The 13,836-nt window shown below is 36.9% G+C and overlaps 1 pseudogene across 1 annotated transcript; it reads right to left on the minus strand.

Moving 5' to 3' along the window:
• Positions 1 to 1,554: 1,554 nt before the first annotated feature.
• Positions 1,555 to 9,140, minus strand: AFR6B (auxin response factor 6b; annotated as a pseudogene). The gene is given in 16 exon segments (NR_131334.1): positions 1,555 to 1,812; positions 2,861 to 3,051; positions 3,196 to 3,402; positions 3,529 to 3,931; positions 3,989 to 4,371; positions 4,467 to 4,614; positions 4,767 to 4,842; positions 6,061 to 6,183; positions 6,258 to 6,422; positions 6,846 to 6,936; positions 7,856 to 7,940; positions 8,102 to 8,260; positions 8,331 to 8,387; positions 8,466 to 8,564; positions 8,842 to 8,957; positions 9,058 to 9,140. The product of NR_131334.1 is annotated as an auxin response factor 6b (transcript).
• Between the last annotated feature and the right edge of the window lie 4,696 nt (positions 9,141 to 13,836).

Below are 13,836 nucleotides of genomic sequence, written 5' to 3' on the forward strand. Positions count from 1 at the left end.
AAACGATTTTAGTTTAATTTTTTTAAATTGTGTTGTAAAGCGATCTTACTTAAATCGCTCCAAAGACAATTTACAATACACAATTAAAAACAAACAAAAAAAAAGAAATAAAATCGCTCTTGAAGCAGCGATTTACTATTTACTATTTTTTAAAAATTAAGTAAAATAGCTGCAAAGGCAGCGATTTACTATAAAAAAATAATTTAAGTAAAATCTCTGCACGGCAACGATTTACTATTTTTTTAAAAATAATTTAAGTAAAATCGCTACAAAGACAGCGATTTACTATATAAAAAAAATTTAGTAAAATATTTACAACACAATTTAGAAAAAAAAAAAACTAAAATCGCTGCAAAGGCAGCGATTTACATCACAATTTTAAAAAAATAACTAAAATCGCTGCAAAGGCAGCGATTTACAATTCATAATATAAAAAAAAACAAATGTCATTAAAAAATCGCTCCCTTAGCAGCGATTTGTTAAAAAATAAACATAAAATAAAAACAATAATAAATCTCTCCTAGAGCAACAATTTTTCTTAACGCCCGCCTAATAAATCGCTATATTAGTAGTTATTTTACCGTTTTGATTAAAAAGTTTTTTAATATAACCTTTTGAAATTTTTGTTAATTTTTTATCCTTTAGACTCCGGACTCGATTTTATATATACATGAACGAATTACACGAGTCATATTTGCATGAGCTAATTTTAACACATTGTAGGTGTTTAGTGACCATCAGTCCTATAATGTGACAAGATGACTGTGTCTCCATGCATTTGGTGAATAGAAAACAGCTGCATCCAGCTAAATCAAAGGTAAGAGGACCCTACAAATACATTCTTCAATAAATTATACACTTTACCTATAAAGGACTTTGATGTAACTACTCAACCAAATATTTTGATATTTTATTCTTAATAATTTTATTAATTCTCAACTTCATTTTTATTCGAAATCCGTCGGTTTTAAATCAAGAATACTTCTAAATAGAATAAAATAGTTGTCATTCTTACAATAGAATATCTTATCTATATTTTTTTAAATCAACTAATTTTAACTTCACACGAAATTTAATAGACCAAAGTAAATTCCTCTTAACTGCTCTAATATGCATTACTCAAACCGAATCTTTCGAAAACAATCTACTACCTCTGCAAAGTAAGAGTAAAATTTGCACCTATGCTCCCTAGACTCTACTTATAGGACTTCAATGGATTTGTTTTCCGTAGAATGTATCAAAGAATTCTTTAAATCTTGCAATCTTAAACATATCATATAAACAAAACGGGAAACTAAAACAAACAAAATTAAACAGGGAGGTAATATTTTCATAGAAGTTTAAATGAGACTTGAGAAGATAAGCGAACTTGATATTTCTGCAGCTGATCACTAGAAGGTAGTTCCAGTCTTATCAATAATAAAATATTTATAATTTACATTGTACTTCTCTGGGGTAACAAGCTACAAATGAGACTTGGCCCTTGTCTTTAGATAGAAAAGATACATGACACTTAAGACACAACAGGGTACAAAAAATTTGCAGACATTAACCAAGGGCAACAGCAACTATATAGTACAATTACCTTAGGCAGATCACACTAATGGTCATTAGTAGTCAAGTGACCCCAATGATATCCCGTTCGTAGTATTTCGGGAGCCCTTCTGGTTCATATAATCATCATATCCATTGACATTGCCAGGAAGCGTCTGCGCTTCGACACCATTTGGAAGATCAAGTCCCTCTTTCCCCATCTGCTGCACTTCATGTGGAGAAAGTATCTTGATGTACCAAACATTGTTCACAAACTCCCTAAAGCGAGATAGAGATGGGTCAAAACTAGATATACTAAAATAAACAGACGTGTGGAGTAAAACATCCATCTAAGTGCAACTATGCAGATCTAAATTCTTGTATAAAGAAAATTGCAGACATAGATAAGTGAAATATGATGTGTGTCATACAAAATGTCAACAATTGGCCCACAGAACTTGAGTATACTAAGCCTAATAATACTCGTAACAAAAAGTACTCTAATGTTAATCTTTAAATGGCCAACAGAAAAAACCAATCTGTGGAAGCTGTTTAATGATTTAAAACTCAACATAAAGTAACCAATACTTGGCCTTTTGTTCTGAAAAAGATTCTTGAGATGTCACTAAGCAATGAAGAATTTCAAAATGAAGCAAGATAGATGGAGCAGATTCATATTAGCCGATATAATAGGGATTGACATGTAAAACCAAGAGTCTCTTTTTTCCTTTTGCATTAACAATTGCAGTGGCCATCTTATATGCACCTCATCTAATGTATCAGGTAACTACTATCTTCCACCAACACAGACAATGAATGGATAATTCAATTCATCAAGACTATGACCAATGAACATAAATCACCAACTTTTTACCACCTCTGCTAGGATTTGAACATTAATCTCCCATAATTCATCGGAGTCAGCATAACAAAAGACTGAATTAAATAGGCGGCAAGATGAATATGTCATATATATTTAAAAAATCTCAATTTGAAACTATGCTGCCATAGATTTTAGGAGCAGTTTTTGAAAGTTTATCTTCAAATATTTTCAAGCTCTCAAAAACTGGCCTTCCACTTGCAAGTTCACTTTTTTCAGGTAAAATGCACGTCAAAATACAAGTTCAAAAATTCAAATTTTCAAATTTCAACTTCGAAATCTATGGCCAAAAGGGAGCTCGGGGCAGGGGGAGAGATACAGGGAGTCTAGGGCTATAATTTGACACCCCAAAGAACGGGGAAAAATATAAAAGAGACTCCGGGCAGGGGGAGAGAGACAGGTTGTACTGGAAAGCTTATAAAAGAAAAGAAGTGATCAAATTCTTACTGCCAAGGATCGTCACCGAGGAGGAGGACATCATTCTCTCGGTCAACAATTACAAGCTGCCAGCCTGATCTCTCAGGGTCCTCCAACAAGCCTTCTAGCCCAAACATGCGAGCAAGCTCACTTCGAAGTTCGTGATAGCTGCTAAATTTGGAGATATCGAGTGACCGTCCAAAGGACCCTGATTTTTGAACCTGCAAGAAACATGCTGTGAGAAACAACATAATGCGCAGAGCATTCCCTCTTTTAAAAGCTTTTAAACTAAACAGAGTGTTGTTAGCCCAAACAATTCAGATAACAAAGAATGAATTGTATTTCGAACAAGCTTATAAGCTCACCTTCACAAAGATTCTATTAGTTGGGTTTGCTTGGTCCCCATTTTCGGAGGACTGTAAGAAACCTGATTCATCTACACAACTTGAAGCTGTCATGTCTGAGTTAAGGGGGTACTCATTGCCCGCAGTACTTGTGAAGGTAGAGGTAGCATAAGGAATAGATAAAGATCCATTATCACCACTACTACCTTTCATGTTGGACATACCGGTCTGCTGTATGTTCAAAGAGTCTGTAAATCCATAGAGTGCATTGCTTTGGCTATCTTCTACTCCTCTATAATCAGAAAACGATTCTCTACCAGGAAAAGGTGGCAGTAAAGAGGAAAGATCCGAGACCTTTGTATTGTGCGCTATCACATCCTCAGGCTGGGACACCACAAATGGAGTAACCCGAGAAGGGAGCTGAGATTCTAGAGCAATTCGCTTAGATGATGAGAATGAAGATACTAGAGGGTGAGTTTCATGCATGTTTAGGACAGCAGATGCTCCATCACGGGAAAATGAACTCAACAGACTTTGTATATTAGAATTACTAGATACATTTACATGGTTACCCAGTATATCAGAAAAGATTTGCGGGGAACCAGTCGAACTTAGGACTTGCAAATGAGAAAGATGGGGCTGCGTGGCTGAAGCCATCTGAGAGAGACCGGATATGGTCTTAGTTTGCTGTTGATGTTGAAACTGCGAGTTCACTTCTTGGTGCTGCTGAAGCTGTGGCTGCAGCAATTGCTGTTGAAACTGCGAGTTCACTTCTTGGTGCTGCTGAAGCTGTGGCTGCAGCAATTGCTGTTGATCATTGAAGTTTTGACAGCGTTGTAATTGCTGCTGAAGCATCTGCGCCTGAGATATTAAGTGGTTTTCAGAAAAAGCCTTGTATCAGATTATGCTGTGAATGAGAAGGCTGCAACATCTGACTCTGACTCAAAGGCGCTGAACTGTTGGGAATACTATGTTGGAACTGCATAAGGGATTGATTTGCAAGTTTCGATGGATCTAGTGCTGCCATTGTTTGCAGAATGTCAGGTTGCAAACCTAACATAGAAGCATCCATTCTTGGTTGCATAAACGGAGTTGCACCAAATCCCTGAAAATTAAGCGACTGCATCCCTTGATCTCCCATGTCACCACGCAGCCATGAGAGTGGAGAATTCATAGTCAAATCACCATTTGGAAAACCTGAGTGAAAGAGAGGTAAACAAAACACTAAAATTTAGAACTCAACCAAATTTTATCTGGTCTCCCTGGGCAACAAAAACAAGGAGAAACCTTACCAGGGAGAGAAGGTAGTCCAGATGGCCAAGGCCGCTTTAGCCTAAGGGAGAAAGGAGAACGATACATAGGAAATGTTGTCAGAGGTTCAATTTCCCACAGAGAAACTCTGGGCTGCCTTTCTCCAGCAGTAGATTCATCCCATCCAACCTGCAACAGGAACAGTTGCAAAAGATTATAATTTATATACAGAAGTACCAGCAGGCGCATGAAAAATTATAAATTTATGCTAAGATCCAGTGGCATTTAGTTTATTTATTACTTTATAGTTTATACAAATGACCGCCAGTTATAAAACAAACCTTCACAGACCGCCAGTGTGAATTTGGCCAACGAACAGGATCTAGATCACTGATGCCAGTAATTGTGACCATATACCTAAATCCAAACATATTAAAATGATTAAAATGTGCATATGTGTTTGTATGTGTGTGCGCGCGCATGTGTGTGTCAGTGAGTGAGAGAGAGAATTGAGGGAACTTGGAACAGGTCAGAACCAATTTTCCACTGGTAGCAATGAAATTTTTTGAAATACTAACAAAGTTTTCAAGAAATTTGGTATTCCTAAGGCAAAGAAAGCCATTTATTTAAGTAGACAAACCCAACAGCCATATTTGGCACCTTCAATGCATCCTTCATATTTCTTAATGAACTCAAAAATCTTTACTTAAGCTTGGTTATGGTCTTCATTATAAACTCAAATCACAGAGGTTAAGACTAGAGAACTAAGCATCTCTGCATGTATCTGGTGTCTTTTTCTAAAAAAAAGGTTGCAATCTATGAAAATTTTCCACTTCAGTACTTTTTTCACCGCGAGACTCGAAAATATAGACATGAGTTAGGCATATGTTTATGGCTGGCCCTTAAATTAAGTGTTCAATTTTTTTGGAAAATAATCTATATGGTCTTGGAGGAAATCTTGTTGTTTATAGAAAAGTGGGTCCTTACTATCTTACCTCTTATGAATACATAAATGATTGATTGAACTTCCAAAAGCAATTCTTGTTGATGGGCTAATATAACCTATCCTTCCAATGATATGATCCAACAATCCTGAAATCAGCCCGTCGACAAAGAATTGCTTTTGAAAGTTCAACTAGACATCATAAGTCATTCATGTATTCAAAAGAGATAAGATAATAAGGGCCTATCTTTCTATAAACAAGAAGATTTTTTCCAAGACCATATCCATTAATTTTCCAGGAAATAGGACACTGTTAAAACATGATCGAAAAGTAATCCAATCAATATAGTACTATTTAGGTTTTGCATGTAAGCATCCTAACAGTATAAGTACTTGGATATCTTTGTTTGGTAGGAGAGGAAATAATAGCTCAGAGATTTAGATCTTCTAAGTTTGTTTTGTCTTCCTACAAGAGCTTTCCCTGCCTCCAAATCAGATAAAACTTCGGGAAGGCACCTTAGCATAGAGTGCCTTCAAACCCAAGCTCTAACAAATGTTTTTCAACCACCCACCGAAGTCTTCCCTTTTCACATAGATGTCTCTCCCTTTTACTAGAGACCTGGCTCTGCAAGTCAACTTGTCATTCAAATTACTTTAAATAGTACGCGGAAGTCCAAGAAGATAAGACCTACCTACGGACACTGGATTCTTCTGTTTCAAACAGCATCCGGAACCTCATACCAACAGATATTCGAGTATGATACACTGCTTTAGCATACTTGGCAAGAGGTATGACAAACTCTGATGGGCTGGCCCTGAAATTATGAAGCTAAAAGGTAAAATGTGACTCAACTTTGTTAGCAAATGAAACAAATGCAACAACTTTTACCTTGGATTATAAAATATTGTAAAGCGAGTATTAGTTCCAGATGCATGAGCTGCTGCAGCCAGGAGACCAATGTGCATGCTATCACTTGACAAGACTGAAGAAGGCATTACAGTTTGAGGACGATTAGCACGTCGAATCCCCAAAAACAATTGATTGTTTTCATTCCTGATAAGAGGTGACAGTACTTGAGCAAAGATAAAATCCTCAACGAATTGACTGGGAGAAATGAGAGTGAGTTCCTTCAATTGCAAATGATTATCCAACTAATTACTGTTAAACCACGCAATACATGATGCAGGTTTACAACTAACTTTCTCCAAAAAAAGAAAATGATGCAGGTTAGGTTCACAGATAAAAGTTACTGCCATAAAAGATTGAAATCAATTGTAAATTTTTGAAGATTCTCATTTGAGTGGGAGAAATGAGAGTGAGTTCCTTCAATTGCAAACAATTATCCAACTAGTATGGTCAAATGTGATTCTGCACTAAGAATACATATGCAATTTATCTTAGAAAATATAGATCATTTGAAAAGTTCAGGATGCTGGAGCTGAATCTTATGAGGAAATTAAGGACAGAATCTTATACCAGATAAAGATGACTGCATCGCCTGCAACAAGTCTCTTTGCACTCACAAACACACTCCATCCGGTTGTCAATAGATGCCTCTTTGGTTGTCCTAAACATGAGCAACCAATTAGTGCTGGTAATGCTAATGCCCATTTTCATAAATGAAAATCATGTAACCAAAGCGTTTGCATATTTTAAAATCACTCCCTCCACCTCAAAATAAGAGATGTAAAAGCTGAAACAGGTTAAGTAGAATTCCTGAAGGCCCTTAAATCATCAAGTGATGCTCCACTTGTCATTAGATTCAGTATAGTTGCTTCACTCTGATTTTAAAAAGCTTACTAATATAGCATATTAAGTTCATTCAGAGTATGTCTCATCTCTGGTAATTTCCAGGCTAAATGGCTTTAAAGGACCGTAACGTTGGCAAAGATGTAATGCATGCAACTAAGCTCCAGTGCCTTCTCTCGCCTTAAAATTAGCAAAGAAACATCCAGCTAAATTGCTCAGAAATACAATATAGAACATCTTCACACACTCACAAGTGGTCCCAATACCGACCAACCCCTCCCAAACAACACAAACAGAAAAAAGTTATAACATTTAAGGAACCATATATCAGAACCTCTTGCATTTTCATCTTCTTGTCTGGCCTTTAAGGCTTTGGAAGCTAAATTGACAAGGTAAAAGAGGAAGTAACCCTGTATGAGGTGTCGTACTGACACCCTCACTAGTCCAGAAAATCTGCTTCCCAAACTAAAGTCACTCATCCACTAGACTACTCTCTCTCTCTCACTCTCTCTGCAGATATTCTTTTGGGTTTGAATTGGAAGGACAAGTCAGTAATTATGATGAGGATATAAACATCTCAACTCAATGTTGTGACTTTAAAGTTCCTAAACTTGCAGTAGACCAGAAACCCTAATCCTGAGCTTGAATTTGCTTTTCATTCAGGTGCATTTGGATCATGGTACCAACTACCAAAACACAACCACTACCTCTAAGCTCCAGACTGCACAGAAACTCACCGCGAAAAATATGCCGGAATTTCCATTCGTTCCCATGGAGATCTTTTGCAATCAACTCTTGACAGGGTGGCTGCTGAGAGTAATCCTGAAAAGAGAAAAAACATTCATCATGAGTTTGTTAAACACCATTGAGCATTAGAGGGATACAACAGAATACAATGCTGATGACACATAACAAAGAAAAAGACCAAAAAGAAAAGGAATAGAAAAAACATAATGCTGATGGGTATTAATAAAGGGACCTACAAGAGGGGGAAAAACTTTTTCTGCGGCTCGGCGAGGGACAGAGAATCCACCATGAGTACTGGTGTCACTTGCCGTTAAAGTTTTACAGAAATAGTTGGTTGGTTGTTTACTCGGGATGCCAAGTTCTGTCGGTAGTCGGCACACATCCTTCTGCTCTTGCTACATAGAATAAGTCCATTAGTAGAAGATTATTACTAAAACTGATTCGAAAAGATAGGAAGTGACATACTGGACTTAGTGGCTGCAATGTCATTTGAGCATATACTTCATCAGTCTCAACATCTGCCTGTAATTTAAGAACTGTTTAGAATACATTGCGACAGAAAGGTAAATAAATATCGCATCACAGCCAAAAAAAACTTACATGCATTGTCAAGTTGTGCAGCTGACAAATTAGTTGAGGCGGTAAACCAGGATAATTAGGGATATGAGCATTTACTTCCTTGTTGGTTGAGGCAGCAACCTGTAAACGGTGTCCAAAACTCAAATCCATGTTTCATAAGGATAACTCTGGAGCTACTTACAGCTAAAACAGGAAGAATGTCTCAAAAAACTCGGTTTGCTAAAAAACCTAAGAGAATTCAATGGCTTGTGGAGCATACAATATTTAGCCACCAACAAACAACCAAAAGTAGAAGAGCAAGCTTGACAAAACATCACATGAAGAAATTAAATATGAACCATATCAAACACCTCAACTTAAATGAGCTACAATGTGAACCATAATATTTACTACTAACCTGCTCACTATGCCCTTGAGGAAAATACACAACTCTGCTTCCTACAGGTGGAAATGAAACTAGTGGTCCTGCACACGCGTGCCACAACTCTGAATTCAAGCATTTCTTCTCCCCTGCTGCTACAATTAAACATAAAAATATGAAATATGCTTATTAATGACTGCAAATAATGCTTCACTTCAAGTTCACGAAAACATAAAATAACAACAAACAAACCTTCCTCTGGCTGAGGATTGAACCCAGATGATGATACCCTCATTTCAGCAAATCAACAAACTCCTATCAAGCAACTTACTTTTCACTAGTTAAGCCAACAAAGAGCAACCCCAGAAAGTAAAAACTCCAAAAAAATCAATACTTTGCTAGTACAACCCCCCACCCCCACTCCCCACCCCAAGCAAAAACCAAGAAACAAGAAACCATATTTTTACTCATCCAAACCCAGTTCCACAACTAAACACCACCATCAACAGCTGTTTCATACTTGTCCCAGATCTTCAATTAGTCACTTCAAAATCAAGAAACAACACAAACCCTAAACACCCTTTTCTTCAAATAAGCTGCAGATTCAACTGAACCACAGATCTTGAAGTTAAACAAACTAGAAACCCTTAAAGAGCAACAGCAACAGTAGTAAAAGAAACAACTTTTTGGTTACTTCAAGATCTCTACTGCTCTACAGAGTGAGTGAGAGCTCAAGTAGGCTATTCAGTAGATCTCTTAAGCTGTACTTTTCCCCCCCCCCCCCCCCTTTTTTTTTCCTTTATTTTTTGAGTTGGTTGGATTTTCTTTTCACATATTGAAAGCTACAGAAGAAAGAAGGAAAGAGAAAAAGGAAGAGGGACCCCAAGAATTTAAGGAAGTGAAGATTGTGAAATGCTGCTAAGTTTGGGAACTGTTCCTTCACACTCCTTTCCAATTATGAATTATTAAAACACAAAATACTCGTATAAAAATACATCATTTGCCAATACACCATTCTTCTTCGGTTTTTATTTATATGTCACCATTTTAAATTTTATATTATTTAAAAAGTTATATCATGTTTTAGCATTCTCTTCAACTTAATTTTTTGATTAATGAATATAAATTAATTTAATTTAATTAACTAAATAGACTAATACACATAAATTAATCATTCAGTTTTCTTAAATTTGTCGAATTCATATTAGTCAAAGACCAGATTAATAACTCTCAAAAATAAAATAAAAAAATAATATTATTTATACATTAATTTTATGAATTAATAAATATTAAAAAATATCTAATTTTAATGCGAACGACATATGCAGATGAAGTAATAATTAATTACTACTTACTAGATATGAAGAGTCAACATTGCCACCACGGGCTTAATATATATTAGTCCATTTCTTAGTCTTAGTTTATATAATATAATGAGAAAATTCACAATTACATCCTCAATCTATGTCCAAAATTTCAGAGATACACTTATATTATACTAAGGATTTATTACTCCACATAACTTATTTTATAAGTAATTTTCTACCCCTTTTCGGCTTACGTGGCGCTAGACGTTGGACCCACAAGATAGTGCCACGTCAGTCAAAAAAGGGTAGAAAATTATTTATAAAATAAGTTCAGGGTGGTAATAGAACTTTAGTATAATATAAGTGTCTCTGAAATTTCGAACATAAATTGAGGAGGTACTTATGAATTTTCTCTAATATAAATAAAATTTGGAGCGTTTAAATTTTTTGAATATATTTTAAATTATTAATTATTATGATTCATATTATTTTTTATGTAATTTTAAAACAATTTAAAATATTTTAAGTTATCACTTATTATAATTTATAATTATGATACTAATTTACATAATTTTCAAATAATAAATGTTAGTTGTTATGTTCAGTTTATGTAGGCATTAATACGATTTGATAGTTAGTTAAAGAAAATGTCTTTCAATTTAAATTTTTTAATTATTGTTATTTATAATAATTTTTATGTCGTTTTCAAATAATATATGTTACTTCATCTATCTCATTTTATGTGGTACCGATAGAATTTTGAGAGTTCGACAAGTTTTGTATATACCTTTTAATATTTCCAATTGTTAATTATTGAGATTTATAATAGATTTTAAGTTATTTTCAAATAATATATGTTTTTTTGTGTGTGTATCATTTTTGTAGCACGGATATAATTTTAAGAGTAAATCTGTAACGACCCGTTTGGTCGTTTTGAGCAGTAGAGTTTATTCTGGTAATAACTGTCTGGATCGACGGATCCCACGACAGACCGTCATGGGCACGACGGACCGTCGAGGGGGTCTCGTTCCAAAACACTTAGATACTGGAAATTTGGGTACTGAGGACAACTCTCTGAACTTCGCGACGACTGGCAGGACGGACCGTCGTAGGCACGACGGACCGTCACAGAGTCTTAAATAAAATCAACTCTCTGAACTTTGTGACGGAAGCAGCAGGACGGACCGTCGCAGGCACGACGGGCCGTCACAGGCTGCGTAACCCTGACTGGGTCGGAATTCTGTTAATTTTTTTAAGGGGCGTTTTGGACTATTCCTGCTTATAATTATAAAGTTAGTGGTTTAATGTTAATAATTCAATTACTTGGGGGTTAAAGGAGATAACCTTGAATTAATTAGTGGGTTACTTTGGTCACCTTTTATACTTAATTATATGGTAATTAGGGTAAAAGAAAAAGAGTTTGAAGAAGGAAAAATAGAAAGAACGATCGAGAGAAGAGAGAAACGAAGAGGAAAGCAAAGGTTTTGGGGGATAGCTTGCTTGATCGCGAATTCTTCGGTGGAGGTAGGTTATGGTTTATGCTATTTCATAGTAAACTCTTAATAGCGATTGATATGTATTGGGTAGTATTGTAAAGCCTTCTATACGCTTAATTGTATGCTTGCATGATGTGATTATGAAATTGTAATGGGTTGGAATGATAAGGTTGTGAAGCTTAAACCTAAAACCCTCTTTGTTAATGATGATGCCTTGATATAAAAGAAGGCTTGATGAACTAAAAAAATGAGGTTAGGGGATCGGGTGTCACGAACCGACACGTAGTATTAATGGATCGGGTGTCACAAACCGACACGTAGTATTAATGGATCGGGTGTCACGAACTGACACGTAGTATTAATGGATCGGGTGTCACGAACCGACACGTAGTATTAGGGGGATCGGGTGTCACGAACCGACACATAGTATTAGGGGGATCGGGTGTCACGAACCGACACGTAGTATTGGGGGGATCGGAGTGTCACGTTCCGACACCAGGATAGTAAAAAGAATAAATCTTGAATGATGTTAATGTACTCAATTTAATGAACCTATTTCCCAAATGAGTATGGTATGGAGGCTTGTGTCCTCATGGGTGTACTTGGTGTTATTATCAATGATTCTTGTACTTGTTGTTGCTACCCATTGAGTATTGTAGTTGATTTTATGATATTATCTGATAAATATTGCTTTCTATTTTGAGTTGGCCGATGATATCTACTCAGTACTCGTGTTTTGTACTGACCCCTACTTGTATGTTTTCCTTTTGTTAATTGTGGAGTGCAGCAAACGTACCGTCGTCTTCAACTCAACCGCAACTCTAGCCAGTCTTCATCACGTCAGATTTCAGGGTGAGCTATTGTCCCTAGCTCGGACTGGATTCTCTCTCATTCATGTCTTGATGTCCTTGAAGTTCGGACATGGACCATCTGTTTTCTTATTTTAGCTTCCTAGACACTCTTAGATTTAGTAATTTGAGGATAGAATGTTCTTGTGGTGATGACTTCCAGATTTTGGGGATAGTAATTGATAAATTTTAGAAGTTATTAATTGATTTCGTTAATGAGTTTTAAGTCTTCCGCATTATTTTTCTGTTTATTATGATTGAAATGTTGGGGTTTAGATTGGTTGGTTCGCTCACATAGGAGGTTAAGTGTGGGTGCCACTCGTGGCTCGTTTTGGGTCGTGACAAACTTGGTATCAGAGCATTTGGTTCGTTGGTCTCATCACACAAGAACGAGTCTAGTAGAGTCTTGAGGAACGGTAGGGGGACGCCTTTACTTTTCTTTGAGAGGCTATAGGACTTTAGGAAAATTTCATTCTTTTTTTCTTTCGTGCTATTACTTGGATCCAATTGGTATCTGGGTGATACAAATTGGTATCTGGTCATCTTCACTCTATTTCGCAGATGGTTAGAACTAGAGCAACAACTGCGCCAACACCAACACCGACAAGACAAGATGCGTCTGAACCAGCCACTGAGGCTGTAGCTCGAAGAGGAGCAGTGGCAAGAGGCCGTGGTAGGGGTCGTGGGAGGACGTCCTCTAGAGGAAGAGGACAAGCACCTGGCCCAGCTAGTACTAGGGCGGTGACTCCTCCATCGACTGAGGAAGTATTAAGAGAGGGTGAGGAAGGGGAGAATGAGCAAATGCAGAATGATGAATTACCACCCCAACCTACCCAGAGATGATTAACCAGGTTCTTGCTTATCTTAGCGGGTTATCTGATCAAGGCCAGGCACCTCCAGTGTTTTCTGCACCAGCACCTCAGGTTCCAGGAGTACAATATGCAGCTGTTGTGGCTCCCCGCATGGATGCCTCATTGGAAATAGGCACGTTTTCTCGATTGACTACAGGGCCTATAATGACGAATGATCAGCACGAACTTTTCACTAAGTTCTTGAAATTGAAACCTCCAGTCTTCAAGGGTGCTGAATCTGAGGATGCGTATGATTTTCTGGTTGACTGTCGTGAGTTGCTACATAAGATGGGCATAGTGGAACGATTCGGTGTTGAGTTTGTAACCTATCAGTTTCAGGGAAATGCCAAAATGTGGTGGCGATCGTATGTCGAGTGTCAATCAGCACAGGCACCACCCCTGACTTGGGAATCATTCTCTAGCTTGTTTATGGAAAAGTATATACCCCGGACTTTGAGGGATAGGAAGAGAGATGAGTTCCTGAGCCTAGAGCAAGGCAGGATGTCGGTTACTGCGTATGAGGATAAGT

This window comes from Solanum lycopersicum, chromosome 7 (assembly GCF_036512215.1).
Source record: "Solanum lycopersicum chromosome 7, SLM_r2.1".
NCBI lineage: Eukaryota > Viridiplantae > Streptophyta > Magnoliopsida > Solanales > Solanaceae > Solanum > Solanum lycopersicum.